Source organism: Leptonotus elevatus, chromosome 13 (assembly GCF_054856555.1).
Source record: "Leptonotus elevatus isolate MCC_2025b chromosome 13, RoL_Lele_1.0, whole genome shotgun sequence".
NCBI classification, from domain to species: Eukaryota; Metazoa; Chordata; class Actinopteri; order Syngnathiformes; family Syngnathidae; genus Leptonotus; species Leptonotus elevatus.
The window spans coordinates 6786619-6801057 of record NC_141251.1 but is presented as its reverse complement, the minus strand read 5'-3'; positions in this window follow the sequence as shown (position 1 = coordinate 6801057).

Sequence of the window (14439 nt, the reverse complement as noted above, 5' to 3'; positions counted from 1 at the left end):
CATTTTACCATACTATATATATATATATATATGTATGTATGTGTGTGTGTGTGTGTGTGTGTGTGTACTATGACAGATTTGACATTGCAGCCCAAAAACAGGAGTTTTTAGACCATTCAGAGCTTCTTCACTCCCATTAAAAATAAGATGAAAATGTATGCTAGCATCTTTCTTAAGCCTACACATAAACTACATCATGTGAAAATATTATTTTTTCCACATTTCAGACTTCAAGCATGAAAATATACAAAATAGATTTTTGGGGGGGTGGGGGGGGTGGAAATTCAATTGTGAAGTAGAACGAACAATTTACGTTATTTTAAACTTTATAAATAAAATATAAACTGAAAAGTAAGACGTGAGAAAATATGCTGAATATTTGATCGACTGATTTGATACTTTGTATTATTTTAACCCAACTCTGAGACCATCACAGAGCGGGTGCATTTATTCTTAGACTAGATTACACACTGGAGTCATTGGCTGCACTGAGAGAAAAGGGGGTGAATAATTTTGCATGCTCTACTTTTTAGTTATTTATGTGTACAAATATCATATAAATTTTGTCCAACTACACAATTGTTTCCCACTTGGTGCTGATTCTTGAAAAAAAATAAAATAAAAATCCAATTTTATATCTCTAAACCAGAAATGTGGCAAAAGATCACAAAGTTCAAGGGGGGGGGCTAATACTTTTTTTTGAAGCAAATCACTGAATTCACATTACAGGGTCTTTAACTGACCCATAACATCATTACCAGCGTTATGTCGTATTAACCTTTGGGAGCAGCAAAAAATGTGCACGGGGACAATGAGGAGGAAACCATCCAGGACCCCTGACCAGCAGGCTGAGATTAGAGGACATTTGTTCCACAATATTGTCGCCTCCTGGTTTTTCTAAGCCTTGTGCTTTTGCACAGAAGGCGCAGGCAGATATTTGGGCAGCAGCCAAAGTCTTTTCCTCTGCCATAGCGGGCCACCCCGCTAGAGCTGCAGGTGCTGCGATGGACTCCCCACTGGTTCCTAGCGCAGCTCGGGACCTCACGGGCTGATGGAACAAATGCAGGTCGAGGGGAAAATAAACTTATCTCATTCGGATGACAACACGCAGCCTCGGGCTATGTTGTTCGCGCGCCACTTTTTCAGACAGTCGTGGAGAGAAGTGATCGTCTTGGACCCAATTTTAGCATGCGCGCTATTATATCTCCATATATCAACTCATTCCGATAAAATCTATTCGCCTGCTGATTACAAGTTCAACCTAAATTGAGAAATGGGTAAAACATGACCCTGCACTTGGAGCATTTGGTAGCTGGAGCTATTTTTTTCCGTGGAGGGGCGCTCCTCTCGCTGACCTGGCCCTGACCCCCGGGGCGAACCCCATCACGGAGAGGTGTTAGCGTGCCACCCGGCGTGATGGATCACCCCTCAGATCCCTGTAATCTAGCAATCACAGCCAATCACCAGTAAGCTCTCTGTTACTATAATGATCTGCAATGATTCAGGCCCGCAGTATTCAGATGATGGATGGGGGGCTCACGCGGGGTCCAGAGAGACGGCGAGTCAGACTGAATAGAGCCGGGACTCGATGCCTATCGACAATGTCGGCCGTTTGAATAGTTGTTCACATCTTTATCATAATGAAGTGGAGATATTTAACCCTGGAGAACACGAGGGTCTTACGGGGCCTTAAAAATGATGTTTAAGGTGACCTCCCCAAAGGGATACGCCCCCACACATTGCTGAACCAGTTTGCCAGATGATATGCTAATTTCGATGACCTTATATTGAGCTGGGATACTCCCACGTATATGGTAAGAGGAGGGTGATGAACTCAGCAAAAAAGAGGAAGGAGAGATTTTATTTGCGTGTCTTTTAGTTAAATTACACTCGGGGCATATTTGCATTTTCAATTGAAAAGACAACTACTGAAAACACAAACTTTTGAAAACAGCTTTTAAGTTGTTCTTTTCGGCTAAACTCTTGAATGCCCCAGTCTGCAAAATCAAAGGACATGCAAATAGAGACATTACTCCAGTGTTTCAAATTCAGAATCCCAGTACACGTAGAGTAGAGTATTTCACCTGTATCCCACTGAGTGGTGTTATTTATTTATTTTTTCTCAATGGGATGGTTCGTTCAAGGTTGCAAAAGTTGCCAACCGTTTTAATCATCACCGATCGCTTTTCATGTCACTGCAGTTTTTCTTGCGACAAGAAAAACTATTAAAACTGTTAGTGAACGTCTGGCGAACGTTTGCGGCCTTGAACGAACTCTGACGAGAAATCATTATTCACCCCTCAGTGGGATACAGGTTTTACCTTCATTTTTCAGTTTATTAGACTACTTTTACCAGGTTCGTGACGTACTTTCGATCTCGCCGGTGCTAGCCAAATCGGTTTGCGGTTAAATTCCTGCTCAAATCACAACGGAAGTAAAATGAATGGACAGAAAAAAAAGTATACAAAAACTAGAATTACGCATATTAATCCATCCGTTTTTATCAATATCAGGATGCTGCCATTTTATCCTTTCAGTCTGCTGTCGACTGAATTTGATGTCAAAAGTGCCTTCAGGCTCGCATTGTGAACATCACAACTGTTTCCTACGTTTGGTCATGTGACGTTCTCAATGCGAGCCCGAAGGCACTTTGACATCAACGTGTTTAGACTAGTGGGGGCACATAGAACAAATTGTTGCCAACATAATTTTTTATTTTGAGTTCCTCCTTAAAAAAAATAATAAAAAGACAACGGTAATTTTTATACTATGACGACTATCTGGTGTAAAAAGGTACACAGCAGTGCTTATGCGAGCCAGCCACCATTTTATGGAACTTAACTTATTTGTTCCCATCCATCCATTTTCTTAACCGCTTGTTCCTCACAAGGGTCGCGGGGGCGCTAGAGCCTATCCCAGCTGTCTTCAGGCAGTAGACGTATAAATATGTTCTAGTTTAAATGCTCCCAAAGACGCATTTATACGTTTTTATGTTTATTTTTTATTTTTTAGCTAGAGCATACAGAAGGCTTTGATGCAGCCTCAGAACTGAAGAGAATACATGAAGCAATGGTAGTTATTACAAAAACAGCCAGCAGGTGGCAGCAGAGTATAAGAGATCAACCAGGGCCATGTTGCAAAGAACTATTTTCCCAACTGTTTTAAACTGATTTGTGAATAATGATGAAACTTAGCTATATTCTAATGCTAATTGCTGCCAAACACATAGAATTATATTTTTTTGTCCTGATGAAAGGATATTCTAATCTTTCTTTTGGTAGGTTCTATGTTTTTATAGCAATAGAACACAATATTCTGTGGGCCAAAATCCAGTAAAACAGGTGTGAGCAAAGGGGGTTGCTTCAGTAAAAAATGGCTGAGAGTGAATGAGTTAAAAGTGTCCCTCGTTAAATTGAATAATTTTCCAGTTTTTTTTTCTGTCCATACTGTTAACCGCAAATTAACCGAGAAACGAATGTGCCAATCGCAGGCAAAATCGTCACGTGCGTCACTGATCTGGTGCATGTGGTCCATTTATGAGTGAGATGGTGAAAATGAACTTGAGAAAATCTCTCTCATGACAATCATTTTCATGAAATGCACATTTTCATCGGACATTGACTATCCCGTGACACATAATGGCTGGCAAATTGAAATAAAGGCAATTATTGCCCACTTAATTCTTCCGTACGCAGTATACAAAAGCTTACGTTTTTGCAACATTCAAGTAGAATTTTGCAAGAATTTCATCAGCCTTGTATCATTGCAAGCGAGCTGTGTACCATATCTGGGTAATACATGCGGCGTGAGTGTCAGGCCTCGGATTTGGGTGAGGCTGTCACAAGCTCACATGAGTGCATGCATCACGGAGCAGGGCTACTCATCCAAACCCCACCCAAAAACCCGGTCCCCCCGGTGAGGGGGAATTACTAGGTCTCTCCCAGCTCCTGGTAACCCCTTCATTATCCACACACCAATGAGTCCAGATCCGATTCAGCTTTTCTCGCTGGGTCGTGGGGGGGAGGGGGGGGGGGGGGTGGAAATTGGGAGTCAGTGGCTGAAGGCCATGCATGTGAACAATGGCGAAAAAAAATGGCGTGTTAGTTGTTGGTCTGGTGTAGAAGTTCTTATTTTTATTTAGCTTCTCTGCTCACGGCGTCCATTTAGCAAGCCTAGCTTGCCGATTTGAATATATATTTTATTCTCTCCGTGTACTGTGTGATCTGGCCTCCACCTTTCCCTCGATGTCCCCCCCATTCACTTTTTTAAATTAACCTCCTAATGGACCTCATCTGTCCAGAGAGAGACCATTAAGCAAAGCCACAGACCTCACCCACCGCGGACCTGTCAAAACTGAACCGCCGCCAAACAAAAAACCCAAACGCGCAGAAATGCGGAGGGCCCGCAATGATTTCATTATGTATCGTAATTACCTACTGGCCTTTTCCGATTTGCGGAATTAGCGCGCTTTAATTGCTTTATCACCTGGGCTTTGTGAGTGCAGCAACTGGGCAATGATTTGTTTGAAATGAGCTGCCACCAGATCGGGTCGGATTCTGCTCACCTTTTTGCCGAGGCGTTGGATTAAACCGTCGGCAAATGAAATCAAACGGTGTCAGCCCTTGAATCTCTCAGAAGATCTTATTTTATTATTTTTTATTTATTTTTTACCGGCCACCAACAGGAAGCAGCTGTTAAAGAGGGTTGGCGAGTCCCGTAGGAGGTGGCGGCAGCCTTGGGACTGGAGCCCCCCCCTCAGTGTTACTGAAGCAATCAGCATATTCCCGTATTAGAGGAGGAGAGGCGTGACAGTGTTTTGCGGGACGTCAGGGCGTATCATTAAAAGGCATATTTTAATTAGACACATGCTAGTTCGTTACACCAAATGGATTAACATTGCTTGTCATGGGTGGAGATATGTTTAACATTTCTGTCCGCTGGGGAACGGCGGTCTCAGTTTAACAAGACATCTTAAGTTGAAATCTTTAGATCTTGTTAGCACCGATTTGGTCGGTACGTGAAGAAGGCGGAAGTCATATATTCAAAAGTAAGAAGACTTTATATTAATTGGAAGTTTAACAATAAGCCATTAATAAGTGACAACGTTTTGAGTGCTGTATGTTGGCAGTGAACTCAACTCGATTAAAAAAAAAAAAAAAGTCTTCAAGGTCTTTATTTTCCCTGCCAGTTCAAGTTCACTCAAATTAGAATTCAATATTGTGTATTTTATAAAAAAAAAAAAGACAAAAAGGCAATAATGTTAAGTGAAGTCTAGAAAGACTATTATATACAGACAAGTAGAAATTTATACTAATTTTTATGTCTAAAATACAGTAATTATACATGTTAAGTCATAAAGGCTTTTTATTTTAATTTTTAATGAAAACTTTATTCGTAGCCCCTTCAGACCCACATTTTTTTTTTGCTGGGCAAAATTTATTTTCTTTTTTTTGTGTGTGCTGATTTTGACTTTTTTTTTCCTACATAAGAACAACATGGAATGTTTTCGGGGGGGGGGGGGGGGGGGTTATCTCATGTTTTTAGCTGTGATAGTGGACGCCAGGATAATATGACTGTAACGTGTTGTAAACGTAACAAACCAAGCTCATATGCAACATTTTTAACATGAACATCATGCTAATCAACTTGCGATTATGATTGGCTAGTTAAGATCCAAATGACGTCCTCCAAATGATGCGTCATTGGTTTAGACACGCGACTGTCATGTCCACTGGGACCATCTATGGGTCTGAACGGGTTAAGCATTATTGTTCAAAACTAAACAAAACATGCACTTCCCATAAAGTATTGGCAACACCAGTTGTCATTTTTTATGCTAAGTGTGTCTGGTGAAAGTAACTTGCAATCTAACTCAACTGCTTTTAAAATCAAGTAATGAGTAAAGTAACTAAGTTACTTTAAAAATCAAGTCATCTGTAATGTAACTATGTCATTTTTTCAAGGTGACTGTGGCAACACTGATTCCGTCTGTGATCTCTCCTATTATAGCGGCGCATTTGTGTTTTGGCCCCAAAAAAGATTATTCTGATTCCGATTATGTCATTACTATTATTTTACAATATTGCCGTTTTCCTAATTGCAAAAACATTACAAAAATGATGGTTGCTTTTTGAGGAACGAATTAATCGCTTTTCCATTCATTTCAATGGGGAGAGATGATTTCAGATCTATGTCCAGGCACTACTGCATTCTTTTTTTATAAAATCATACATTTCCCCCTCCATTAAAAGTTTCTTTGGAAAGGTTTAAAAGCGAGTACATTTTCTGACGATGCGGCGAGTCGAGGTTCTGCATGACTGTTTGGATCAAAGAGTGGTTATCTCACCTATTGAGCTGTTCTCACCTCTTGTCTTCTCTCATTACGGGGCCGACAACAGGAATTCCCCTCCATTATTCAGAACCCAATCCTTGGGTCAACTTCTAATGAGGCCAAATGCAAAAAAAGACAACAACAAAAAAGAGAGAATGGGTAGCTAAAATAGATAAATAAATGAAGGCAATACAAACGTGCATTTCTTGACTGTCATAGACACCCTGCAATTGATTTTCTCCCTATTAGAGCGAGAGAAGGGCTGAGAAACTGCTGCTTAGCCAGAGGTTCTACTAAATTACATTCGCTTTGTGTGTGCAGTCAGCAATCAGTCAGCAATTTAAACTGGTGGCGATGTAAGCACACATTCATATAAATTGACTTTCTTTTCCTCCAGTGAATAAAATAATCCCCAATCTGGCGGATAGCGCGACATGTATTTGGACAACTTGTTTCCATCCGTACATGAATACCAGCTCGTGTTACAGAAGGTGTTTCCACAGTCGCAGTCAGCAATCTCTGGACTATATCCACATAGTTATTGGCATGTCAACCCCCATCCACACTACAACCCCCCCCCCCCCCCACCGTGCTTTTTTTAAAAAAAAAATCTTCATACGCACATGCTGGGTTAACAATACCCCTACAAGGATAAGAGGATTTGCAGTTCAATACGAGTTATAGAATACAAGACAGAACTCTTGAGCTGAATTCTGTCCTTGTACTGTTGGCACTGAAGAATAAGATTGATTGAAAGGGTGAGAGGATGCACAGTACTGAACAGTGGAACCTTCAAGGTTGAGTGCAGAACACTTGTGGTGACACAGAATTCTTCAGGTTTCAAAACAAAGATTTGTGTTGTCACTATCGAATATCATTACAATCGATTAATCTATCGATTATTCAATTGATTAATCGACTCATCGGATTGATTTTAATTTCGCATCAAAGTGAATTACAACCCCCCCTCCCCCGCCCCCTGATTACTGTTTATTAACCAGTGATTGGTGTTTATTTTGAACTTCATATTTGTATAATTAAAAAATAAAAAAAAATAAAAAGGGTGAATTTATATTGTACTATCTTACCAGTTCGGTCATTGTTTTCCAAAGTAAAAACAGATGTTTGAACAGAAGATATTCAGTCTTCTTTCATGAAGGACTACAGAAATTTGTGAACAATTATTGATGATATGCTGAAATCTGAGGATTTGGACAATTTAAAAATTAAAAAAATTACTTTGTACTCCCAAAAACATATTCACAGAAGACTTTGATGCAGCTTTTGACCTGAAGGGGGTCGCTTAAAGCAATGGTAGTTATTACAAAAAAATTAACAGCAGGTGGCAGCAGAGTATAAGAGATCAACCAAGGCCATGTTGCAACAAGCTCTTTTTGCCAGTGTTTTAAACCGATTTGTGAATAATGATTAAACTTAGCTATATTCTATTGCTAATTGCTGCAAAACGGAAACAGATACAAATATTTTTTTTCCTTGATGAAAGAAGAGACTAATCTTTCTTTCGGTAGGTTCCATGTTATTATAGCAATAGAAGACAATATTCTGTGGGCCTTGCAAAATCAGTAAAAATCCAATAAAACAGCCGGGAGTAAAGGGGGTTGCTTCAGTGAAAATTGCTCGGAGTGAATGAGTTAAAAATAGTTGTCGATTAATTTGATAATCGATTACTTGTCGATTCATCGATTCATTTTGACAGGTCTAGGCCAGATCCCACTTCTTTTTTTTTTTGCCAGTTGCATCCTCTACTGAAGGCCGCCACAAAAATCCCGGAAAATTTTTAGTTGCTGTACATCTACCGACATACTGCAATGGGGGAAAAAAAGTACAACTCTGTATTGAGTTTTAGGCTCCACTTACAATGTTTTTTTTTTAACTACAGTATATAAACATAAACCATAAAAACATGTCGTGATAGTCAAGGAAGAAGCAGATAATTTCCCAGCCTTATTTTCTCCCAAAGTTTTCCCTTTTAGTAAACAAAATTTGAGGTATGACTTTATTTTTGCCAGAGTTTTGCTTTCAATTCAGTTTAATATTAAAACAGTCACCCTTTCAGTCCAAGCCACACTTTTAAGCATGTCATCACTGGGCCCGTCCGCACGCGCGCACGCTGCCCTACTTTGCCAGTTCTTGATTAAAACGTTGACTTTTTTGCAAGGTAATAACCTGATTAATGTAATTGAATGTAAAAGGGCGTAGCTCAGCAGCACCGCTGATCACTGGAGATGGATTAGGAGAGAAGGCTTTCAAATTGAATACAGTTCTCCCTCCTCAGCCTGTTAATTGTGCCGTTTACCACTACCTGAGTCAGTGACCACTGCTATTTAGTCTCCCTAATGATGATGCACAGTCCGACCCAACCACAGATAATTAAAAAAGCCTTTCCCGCATCCACCTCCCATCTCTCCTCCCGTCTTGCCTTTGGTGCTTCATTGACAAGCCACAGGAAGGCGAGATATTGAGCTGTCCGCTTCGCAGAATGCGGGCCGCACGACTACTTGGTCCTTCTGATTGTTGTGTTGGGTGCTCGGTGCACATTTCTGGCATCTCGCTTTGATTGATGCTTGATCAAGTTATTCTTTTCGTTAAGGGAGAGCTCGTTTTGCGAAATAGCGGCCATCATTGGGAATTTTTTTAATTTATTTTGACTTGTTAGCGCTGTATGGTGGCAGAAAACGCAACTAGACTCAAATAGTGGCAAATAGTGAACAATAAAAAATAAAAAAAGAGACTCAATTACTCACTTTCAGTAATTAGCATTAGAATATAGTTAAGTTTTATCATTATTCACAAATCAGTTTAAAACAGTGGGGGGAAATGTTTTTGCAACATGGCCCTGGTTGATCTCTTATACTCTGCTGCCACCTGCTGGCCGTTTTTGTAATAACTACCATTGCTTCTAGCGTTCTCTTAAGTTCAGAGGCTGCATCAAAGCCGTCTGTATGCTCTAGCATTTAAACAAAAACGTATAAATATGTTTTTGGGACCATGGCGCTATGTAACATAGAAAATTTGTATACGTTTTGGGGAGCAAATGAGTTAAAGACACTGCAAGTTGAAGTTTACTGTAAAGCTAATCATAAAGCTAGGAAAATGTGTATTTAATTAAAACAAGCACAAAATATAGCCTCTCGTCTGCTAGCTTAATGCTAATGTCAACAGGACTCTATTTTTGTAGACAGGGTTCTTTTCGTGCCAAAGCAAGTCTAGTTTAGTGTATTATTGAATTTAGTAGACTGCACTACACTTTGCTGGACGTTCCAGCAGATGGCGCTGGAACGTCTCCGCGCACCTCTGGTAATTTGGTGACAAAAAGTAGATTTTAGACACGCTAAAATCAGGTCTGTCTTGTGACACAGATGGTTAAATGTGATTTTGGTGGATTTGATTGAAGCGCAGACAGATTCGGCACTCAATCTCGCCAAAACATTGTAGAAACCAATAAATTGCTCAAATTATCATGACCATGCAGCACAACGGGACGCACGGTCGTGAGTACAAGGCAGTCTCCAATTGGCCACGTCACATCCGCAAGAGATATTGCAGTTTACCTACATAAACGCACTTTACACACGCCAATCTCATGTACAGACCCTGGCGAGTCAATTTCTTCTTCCCGCAATGACTGCACTTCAACCACCCTGATTTTTAATGGGAACGAGGGGAGCCGCTTCAACTGGCCGGGAGTCTGCTGCGTTCCATCCTGCAATGGCGCAAAAAACTGCACTATCCAGTCAAGCAAAACTACCAAAAGAACGGAAACTCCAAGCAAGCAACTGATTTGTGAACATAAATGGTGCAGCAACAGATTTAGCTATTTATTATAACAGTCAAGTGTTCTTTATCCTCCACGAGGAGCTGAGAGATGCTGAGACATTCGATATTAATATCTAGATTAAATGAAAAACACATTTCAAACGCATTTCAGATATATTTTTTTTTATCCTTGATGTGTAGCTGATATCAATAACTGGAAATGATGAATATTGTTGTCAAAAAGGAGATTTTGGCAAAGAAATGTCAAATATGACTGTTACCGATGAATAACCACATTGCAATTCTTTTTTGTGACTTCGCGATCAAATTAAGAGCGTCCTATTTAAACGCGCCCCGTCTGGCTTCTCTATATGAGGCGCGCTTTAAACGCTCTAGTTGGTGAAGAGTTTTTTTTTGTGAATTTCCACCGCCTGCAGTCTCAAGCAAGTGCTGAAATAATTAGGGGGGGAGAGAGAGAAAAAAAAATCTTTGAACTTCCTTACACCACAGCAGATCAAAAAAAAAAATAATAATAAAGGGAATGCGCGAGACAAAGGAAAGAGACCCCCACGGTGCCTGGGTCTCTGCTTCCTGTCATGAGTATTCCTTTGGGGTTTCATATGACAAAACGCAGAAAGTTCTTTAGTCCCCGTGCCTGTCACGATACACCCTCATAACCGCAGCTGTGTGTTCGTGTGCACGCACGTGTGCCTCAGTGTGTGTGTGTGTGTGTGTTTTTTGCACTGGCATGTTGTCTTGCTGTCGTCTCTGTCACATCGTAGCATGGCACCTGCTCTCATGTTTCTAATTAGTCTCATTTAATTAATTATATTCTACGGCACATCTCGCAACTCGCGCGCTCGGTCCTACTCATTTTTTTTTGTTTTGTTCCATATTTCTTATGTTTAAGTGTTAATGAACTTTGGATGAGGACGTAAGGGAGTTGCTGTGTTTAGTTGTTAATATGTTATGCTGTGTTTTAGCTAACTTTGGCTTATAAATTGGAACCCGAAACGACTGAAACAAAATTGTACAAAGACCAAAACAATATTTCCAATAGAGCATCATATAAATCCAATTAATCCGTTCCAGATAACCAACAATATTCATAAAAAAAAAAAAAAAAAATTCATAGAGATTAGAGAATAAAAAAAGTTTAACTAAGAAACAATGTGACCCCCCCCCCCCCCCAAATCATTAAATATATAAATTAACATCATTTTGACCTTTATAAAACACTCTTGATAGCATATGGAAAATGATGAGAAAAGGACATGTTGGAGGAGAGGTTTGGAAGGGTAATCCAATATTTTCGGACTCTGCTCCAAATTTCTACTTGAGTTCTCTGGGGTTTGCTATCTTCTTCACCAAACAATCTTAAGTCCCCTGTCACTCAAATATGTAATTTTGCGGAATTTCCCTACCGTGATTGCCTTTTTTGTACTTTGCATGAATTTCTTTCTTTACTTTTGGTGTATCTTATCATCTTTACCAAAATTGGGACTTCCTTTTGCCCCACACTCTAAAAACAGTTGGGTCAAAAGTAACACAATTGTGGATCAAAAATGGACGGATCCACTTTATCGGTCAATTTGACCCAACTTTCTGGGTTGTTTAATACAAAATTACCCCCAAATTTTTTTTTAAGTAGAGGATCGGTCTATTTTTTTACCCGACTGTTTTTAGAGTGCATGTTGGCTTCTCGAGCAGTTCACACTCTCAAGGGTGAGGCAGGAACGTCTCGCCATACTTAAAATGGCTAGCAAAATATAAAGTTAACAGAAATACAGAAGAAACACCAAGACATGATACGTCTGAAAAGTAAGCAAAAAGATCAGTAGCATCAAAATGGCCGCCGCCTCCATGTTCACTCTGAAAAGATTTGCGATGGGTGCTCGATTCCAGTAAGTGATCCACAGTTATGCAGACAGGTGGATGAGTTTGGTACGGACCATTTTAACTGTATTAACAACAAACTGGTGTACAAAAACTGTTGTAAAATTTCAGCAAAAAAACAAAATATATATTGAAAACTGAATCTTAAAAACTCATTCACTCCTAGCCATTTTTTCACTAAAGCAACCCACTTCACTCCCGGCTGTTTTACTGGATTTTGACTGATTTTGCAAGGTCCACGGAATATTCTGTTCTATTGCTATAAAAACACGGAATCTACCAAAAGAAAGATGAGAGTCTCTCCTTTCATCAGGTAAAAAGTAAATTTGTATCTGTTTCTGTTTTGCAGCAACTAGCTATGTTACATCATATTTCACAAATCTGTTTAAAACAGTGGGGGAAACAGCTTTTTTTTGCAACGTGGCCCTGGTTGATCTCTTATACTCTGCTGTCACCTGCTGGCTGTTTTTTTGTAACAATTACCATTGCTTTAAGCGACCTCTTCATGTCAGAAGTTGTATCAAAGCCTTCTGTATGCTCTAGCATATAAAAAAACAACAACAAAAAACGTATAAATAAGTTTTTGGGAATGAAGGACAAAGTATTAAGAAACATATTTATATATATTTTTTGTTTTTGTTTGAATGAGTTTGGATTTCAACTAAAACCCCAGTTCTGTACTTGAAACATTTTGTTCCAGAATCCAAAGTGTCACCATTTTAAAACCTCTATTAACTGTATAGTTGGATCCTGAAAATGAATATTTTAAGTCATATTTTTTCAGTAAACTTCGCACCTCACAAGCTTTTAAAAACGTTCAACCTCCGAGCTAGCGACCGCGCGTTGCTAAGAGGTGAGTAGCCGATTTGCAGACAGCCTCACTTCAGTAAGCCGCAGGAAAGACAAGCGGAGTTTGGAGCGTGGTGAGTAAACAGAAATCAGGAGAGCACTTTACCTGTGACAGGCGGCCTAAGCACCTCTTTCTTTTCTGTTAGCTTTTGTATTCCATTTGTCAAGTTCACTTGGCTGGTGTGCCACTGTTGTCTATTTGGTCCGTTTGTGCCGTTATATGCGGTAAATGGAGAGAAATGAGGAGAGAAGAATTGAGTTTATTGCGTCGGTGTAATTACTCACAATTTCTCCTCGGCAAAATGTACGTCTAAAATAAAAACAACCTTGATAAGATTGAGTACAACTACTGCCTAATCGGATCCAATACAGAAACACCTTTATTAAGATATTAGTGCTATTTACTCATTTGTTCCCACAAACGTATAAATATGTTCTATTTTAAATATTACCTTGCTTTTTAAATGTTTTTTTTTTTTTAATGCTAGAGCATACAGAAGGCTTTGATGCGGCCTCTGAACTGAAGAGAATGCTTGAAGCAATGATAATTATTACAAAAACGGACAGCAGGTGGCAGCAGAGTATACGAGCTCAACCGGGGCTATGTTGCAACAAAGCTCTTTCCCCCACTGTTTTAAACAGATTTCTGAATAATGATGAAACTTAGCCGTATTCTAATGCTAATTGTTGAAAAACGGAAACAGAGAGAAATATACTTTTTTTTTTAATGAAAACAAGAGACTCTAATCTTTTTGTTGGTAGGTTCCATGTTTTTTTTTCCACACTTGCAAAATCAGTCAAAATCCAGTGCGAGCGAAGGGGGTTGCTTCAGTGAAAATGGCTGGGAGTGAATAAGTTAATGCAGACCGATACAGGTACGAGTGCTCAACACCACTAGTACTTTTGATGCGTGAAAAAAATTCCCCAAAACCGGTACACAAACAAATAATACACTAAAAAAACAGTTCCTCTTACGTACTAGGAGAGCAGGTGACATTAAGAAGGGGGCATCCAAGGTACACAAACCTATCAATGAACGTCAGTGGAAACGGCGTTGAATTTCACTTCCTGATGTCAGAGGCGACAAGCGGCCAGTCACGGGCAGCCTCCCAGCTGCTCCTCGTCCCGTGTTTTCCACCGGAGGATCCCGGGCTTAAAGAAAAGACGGCGTAAATAATTCACATGCCTTGATGAACACCGCACCAGCAGCCCCACAAAAGACGAGCTCCAAACTTTTGGCAAAGGCAGCGGCGCGGAGGGCTGATAGTGTTTCCCAGCGTAGAGTTCTGGACGTTGACCATATGGACTTCATAATCACCCGCGGGATGATTCAGCAGATTCTTGATCTGGAGCCCAAAATCACACGACACCTTAATTAGCTGGTGTTGATATCGCCCTTCACGCTACCAATTTGTTGCCATCAGGAAGACGGCCCGAGGCCAGCAGTTTAACTTTTAAATTTGGTCTCTACGACATAAACCAATTCCACTTGAGATCCGGAGGAGGAAGGATAATTATCTTTTGGCTATTTGCTCAGTTTCTGTGGCCATCATCTCAGTTTTTTGCCAGGATGGTATTAGGTTGAT